Here is a 6072-nt window from a genome sequence, read left to right on the forward strand (position 1 = left end):
TTAAAAATAGGTTTTGAAAAAAATTAAAGTTACACTTCTGCTTCATTTCAAACCTTAGCTAACAGAATCAGCTGTCTCCCAGACCAATTAAATCAGAACCTCAGGGGTGGGTCCCAAACGTCAAGGATTTTTCCATCTCCATCCTGAGCTACTGAGTACAAGGCCTGTACTCACTTCACATCCTGCATCTCTCTGGTCCTCTTCCAGTGTCCTGCTCCCGGTGAGGGGTATCAGCCATCCTGTTCATTCAGCACAAGGCTGGCTTCCCCTGCCCTCCCTCCCAGTCCCCAGCACCTGCTGAAGATCAAGTGTTTCTACATCATTCTGCTCTTACCTTACCCATCATCCAGTCCAAGCTGTCAGCCTCCTCACCTTCGCCAAGGCAACCACCTCCTGATTCATTTCCATGTGTCCTTTCAGAGCCTTGACAACAATTCAATTGTGTATGCGTGTGCACACACGCACATGCACACACGCACACATGCACATGCGCACATGGGGTGGGGAGGAGAGGATTCCACTTTTTAAAAAGATTTATTTATTTATGTTTATAAGTATTTTGTCTGTCAGCATGTCTGTGGGTCACATGCATGCCTAGTGCCCAAAGAGACCAGAAGAGGGCCTCAAATCTCCTGGAACTGGAGTTACTGATGGTTGTGAGCCACCATGTAGGTGCTGGGAACTAAATCCTGGGTCCTCTACAAGAGCAGCCTCTGGGCCATCTCTCCAGTCCCCACTCTGGTTCCTTGTAGGGAAAGGGCTCCTTGTCTTTGCTCCCTATTGTTCAGCCTTTGATCCTCTTGCTGGCCAGGCTCCTTCCACCTCTCCAAAGCTTTAGCAGATGCTATTGCCTGTGCTTGGAGCACCTTGCCTCCCCATTTCCCTACAAAGCTCCTACTCAACCTTTGGAATCTATTTCAAGAAGCCACTCTAACCCCTAAGACCAGGCCACCCTCCCCCAACTCCCTCCCACCAACCAGCCCCCCACCCCTGACTCCCCAGTACCTCTCTGCCCTTGTAGCTCAGCAGAGAGTCTCCGTTCATCTGCATGACTGTTTGATTAATTGCCACACTAAGACTCTAAGTTCCTTCAAGGCGAGGCCTATCTCTGCTTGGTTTGCTTTTGTTTTTAGAAGTTTAAGAACATACTGGGCACTGATTAAATGGGTGAGTACCATCCAGACCACTCCACCACAAACTGCCTTCCAGGGACGTTCCTGTCTGCAGTTTTTTACTGGTGGGCTTTAATGAGGATTCCCAAAGCACATGGAGTCATAGGTATGAGTTTAATTAACTCCAATAGGCATTTAATGTAGATTTAATAAGACAGTTATTGTATGTTAATTAAATGTCAACTGATTGCTAAAAGGTTTTTGCAATTATTGAAGTTTACTAATTATCTAATAGATAAATCAGTTTCCCATGTAAATAACTAGCATCTACATAAGCAATAAATATGTCATTAGTTTCCACACATTAACATATTGAAATGAGAGGTTAGCCCCTCAGGGAATTCTTAAAACCAGTGTCCAATAGAGGGAAGGGAGGTACCGCACATCTTGCTATCCTTCTGTCCCATCCTTGCAGAGCCTGTGAGAAATGAGCTAGAAGACAAGTCTGCAATTTTACCCCATTTTCCCAAACCATCCAGCTGGCCCCAGAGGGGTCCAATAGGAAAGCACTGTGTGCCTTGGAAGCTCTGGGTCCTCACTTGAAAAATAGAGGTGTGTTGAGGCTCCCTACCCTTAAGGTGGAGGGTCTGTAACCACTGCACGGCCGATATGTGAGCGCAGCTTATAAGGGGCAGATGAACCATGGGAGTCCTCTGTCACCTCCTACGTAACACACAGCCCCAGCTTTTTCATAGGAAAGCTGCACCCCTCCACAAGCCTCAGTTTCCCACTGTGGAAAACCTCCCTTCTGTGGGTGTGCAGGGTAAATGACATGGGTAGCTATACGTCGGAGTGAGGAGAAGATGCACAAGAGGAGAGCAAGGGGAAGAAACAGGATGCTTCCACGGAAAGAGCAGAAATCATGCTGCACCACGTGGTAGGGGAGGCATCTTCAGACACCTGGTTCCTTAATCCTCAGCTTCTAAACTCACTTCCACTCGGAGACCTAGAAGGGGAGACAGAGAAGCTGAGGAATTTGCAAAAGGTTGCACAGGAAGAGGGGTGATCAGATCTCAGTTACCCTGCTCCCTCTCCACCTCGCTCCTCAGATACCTCGGAATAGGAAGTTGAGGTAAAGGCGGGAACTCCATCTACTTTCTAGACACTCCTTTCTGTACACTGCCTAGATTGCAACACCCCTGAAGAGCTGTTATTTTCCAGAGAGAAGAATAGGGATCACAGAGAGGCTTAGGAATGTCCTCAGGGTTACACAGCTGTAAAAGAACCCAGAATCCGAACCCAGGCTGACTGATTCTGTGCCTGGGCCAGGCTACCCCCATAAAAAAGTCTTTAGGGCTTCCACTGAGACACAAATAGATGTCTGTTGGCATTTATGGCGATCTAAACTCCTGAAAATTTTAAATATACATGAACCATCTTGACAAACCCGTGTTCACCAAAAGCACACAAATCCAGTGCGCATTTCCACCCTTGGAGTCCGCAGACTTCCATGTAGACTCCAAAACCCCAATATTCACAAGCAGTTTGCTTTTTCATGGGGCTTGGCCCAAGGGAGAAGGATCCCTGGTGTCCCAAGAACCTGGAACATTATCATCTACAAGAAAAGCATTATAAAAGAAAAGACTATAATCTGCAAGAAAAGCAGGGTTTCAGGCAGGTAGATCCTCAGAACCAAGGAGTCCTTTTCTAAGAAGAGGGTGTGGCCAGTAGAGAGATACAGAGAAACTCAGAGGGGGCCTCCCTCTCTCAGAGCAGAGGGCAGAAACTCAGGGGTGCAGCTGCATCTTTGAGAAATCTTTTTAGTGACCAAGAAGAGCCCAGAGGAGTCTTGCCAACCAATGAAATTCACAGAGGCCAAGTGATCTGACTTCCTATCCATTCACTAGAAAGCCCCGGGAAGGGAGCTCAGCCTGTGTCTGGCTTCCCTTGTCTTCTGAAGGATGAGGCAGCGATGAAGGTTGATCCCACAGAGAGGAGAAAGACCACCAACCCAAATCATCATGGCCAAATTAATTAAAGCGAGCTTTTTTATTAGTGTCCGCAGGCTGCCTCCCCCTAAGGTGGGGTTTGAGAGATCAGCATTGGATGTGAAGAAGTTGTCTCTTACAGCTCAGCAGAAGGGGGTTCCCAAATGGTGGATGTAGCTAGCAAAATAGGAGGGGTACCAGGAGCAGAACATAAGCATGACAACTTATCTCCTTCTGAAACAGAGCCATGGTTGCGAGGTGACCATAACAAGGCAATCATAACAACAGGCAGTCATAGGTGGTCATAGCACAATGGATTGTGAGATGGTTATAAACATTGCTTAAAATAAAGCCATGATTGCCATTTCTGAAACAGGCAATACAAAACCATTTGCAGTTAAGGTTACAAGTTGGGAATAGTCCAATCCTTAAGAAACTGAGGTTTAATCATGAACAGGAATGAACCTAGTTTGTCTTTATTATAAAATGGCTTTTAAGCCTAAAATGGAGGCAGGCTGGTTCTTCACATCGAGTCAGCCTACATCCCCAAGGCACTCTGCCCTCACCCTTCCCAGTGTTAATCTCCTGAGCAACTCCCTTCAGCACCAGGTTCCAAAGAGAACAAGACAAAATATAATGCTGGTAAAAGACTGAGTGTGCTGCACACAGTAGGTTCTCAGGAAATGTTATCTCTATGTCTAGTTTTGCTAAGACCACCAAGGGCCTGCTCACACATCAGCAAGTTCTATTGTTTTGTATCTCCATCAAGAGTCCCCAGGCTTCTCACAGGCTTCCCCAGCCAGCTCCAAGACCTCCCGGTCACACCACAGCCTTGTGGACACCTCCTCAGCCTCCAGGGGCCTGGAGTACCGTTTACAGAAATTCCCTTCCATCCAGAGAAAGCTCTGTCTTTGGGAAATCTTCTTTTCGGTGATCTGGAGGCCAGAGGGGTCTCCCAACCAATGGAAATTCACAGAGCAAATAAAGAGACACAAGACCCCCAAAGAGCTCCCAGGACCCCTGGGGTCAGAAGCCAGGCACTGCATTTATGTGCAAATGGAGCCGGATTAGGGATTAGGGATTATCAGAGCCCCGAATTACGTGCAGCTGTCAGGGCTCTTTGTCCGGAGGGATCAGGGAGATTTCTGGCTCCCCTCCCACCTCTCCTCCACTGAGCTGTCAGAGGCAGAAGGTAAGAGGGTCTCACACTGCCTGCTGGGGGAGCGCTGGGGGAGGGCTGGGGATAGGCTGGCCTTTAATCGATAGGCAGCCCACATGGCCCCTCCCAATGGCGATCAATGCCTCTTCCTGCTGATTCTTGATTCCAGAGCATCCAGTTGTGTTTGTGTGTGTGTGTGTGTGTGTGTGTGTCTGTGTCCGTGCACGAACGTGCATGCATGTGTAATGGGGTGGGGGATGGACTTAGGACCACAACTCTAGCCCCAGTTTTTGCTCAGGGCACCTGACCCAAGAAGAAGCCCACTGAAACAGACATGTCTTTAAGAATAGCAGTCACCACCAGCCCATTCCCCATACTGACAAACCCTAGCAGTTTTTCTTCCCGAGCTATAATGAGCCCACTCACAGGAACTTAGTCTAAAGAGCAGGTGGCCCAACTGAACTGAAGCCTCCCATTTCTCAAGCCAGTGCTCTGTTTTGCCTTGTGATGTTGGCTAGAAACTCTGAGACAAGCTAAAACAGCTCTCTCTCTCTCTCTCTCTCTCTCTCTCTCTCTCTCTCTCTCTCTCTCTCTCTCTCGTGTGTGTGTGTCTGTCTGTCTGTCTGTCTGTCTGTCTATCTGTCTGTCTGTTTCTGTGCTAAATTCACAAAATGATGTTACAGTAAACTTGTGAAAGAGCTCTCACTGCTAATTACACTCCGTCCGTTTTAAAGGCAGGGGATCTGGAGTGTAGAAGGGGTCTGACAGCAACCCCAAGGTCGCACAACAAAGATGGCTGCCTGGGAAAGATAGGTCAGGACTGACCGCCTCTCCCCAGGGGCCTTGGGAGCAGCGGGGCTCTGCAGCCCTGGCCAACAAAACTGAAAGCGCAGCATAACAGTAAAGACTAGGCCAGGAGCTATGTGAGCCATGGCTGTAGTACCCAGAGGTACACACAGCAGCTGCACGGTGTGCCCAGTCCCTTGGCTACTGTCCAGTCTGTAACTCAGCCGGGCAGTCCAGGCATTTTTAACATCCCTATTCAAACAGCCAGAAGGCTAGGGGATGGAACACTGGGGCAAAAGAGACCTTGGGCTTCATGGAGAGAGACTGGCCCGCTTCCTGGCCCTAGGAGGTAGAGATTAAGGACCCTGTTGAGGCTGGCGGGGAGGCAGCCTGTTTACTCCTGTTGCCTAAATGCAAGCACCACACCACTGAAGTTGATGCCGGAGAACAAGCTGCACCAAGCATTTTGTGGGCAAGTATTTCATACACTTCAGACTGTGCATCAGGTCTCTGTCCTAGACTCCTTTTCATTTTTCTTTATAAATGAAAAAAAAAAAGCAAACAGCATGTCAGGGGGGATGGGTAGGAGGCAGGCTGTGAGCTGGAATTGACCCACAGGGCCCACAGTTTGCTACCCACCGGTCTGACTAGTCCCCCGGGGCTAAGCTGTTTGACATCTCTAAAGGAACAGCGTGGGTTGGGAATGGAGCACTTGACTTCTTCAAGCCAGAGAGTAGGGTGCATGTTGCACAGAGACTAAGACCAAGCTGGAGCCATAACCCAGAGTAAGGGCAGAGGTGTCAAATGCAGCAGAAGCTGGGGTGGGAAGGAGGGTAGGTAGGGCCTAGGTGCAGCTGTGAGGAAGCCAGGCCAGATCCCCACATTCCCCCCTCAGCGAGAATCAATAACGATTTGAATTTCTTTCATCTAAGCAGGGATAGCAACACACGCAAACACAGAGAGGGAAAAGGCATTGATTCCTCCCAGCTGCTACCAAGCCCTCCTCACCGTTCTGACATCCCCCTCC

General features: G+C 48.9%; 1 long non-coding RNA gene across 1 annotated transcript in view; it reads right to left on the bottom strand.

Annotated features, from left to right (window-relative positions):
- Positions 1–1249: 1249 nt before the first annotated feature.
- The window catches only part of LOC116095554, a 12107-nt gene continuing 7284 nt past the window's right edge, over positions 1250–6072 (bottom strand). Inside the window, exon 6 of the long non-coding RNA XR_004120630.1 lies at positions 1250–2118. This is a non-coding gene — a long non-coding RNA (uncharacterized LOC116095554). The remainder of the gene's footprint in view (positions 2119–6072) is intronic.

The sequence above is a fragment of the Mastomys coucha genome, unplaced genomic scaffold (genome assembly GCF_008632895.1).
Source record: "Mastomys coucha isolate ucsf_1 unplaced genomic scaffold, UCSF_Mcou_1 pScaffold18, whole genome shotgun sequence".
In the NCBI taxonomy this organism is placed as follows: Eukaryota; Metazoa; Chordata; class Mammalia; order Rodentia; family Muridae; genus Mastomys; species Mastomys coucha.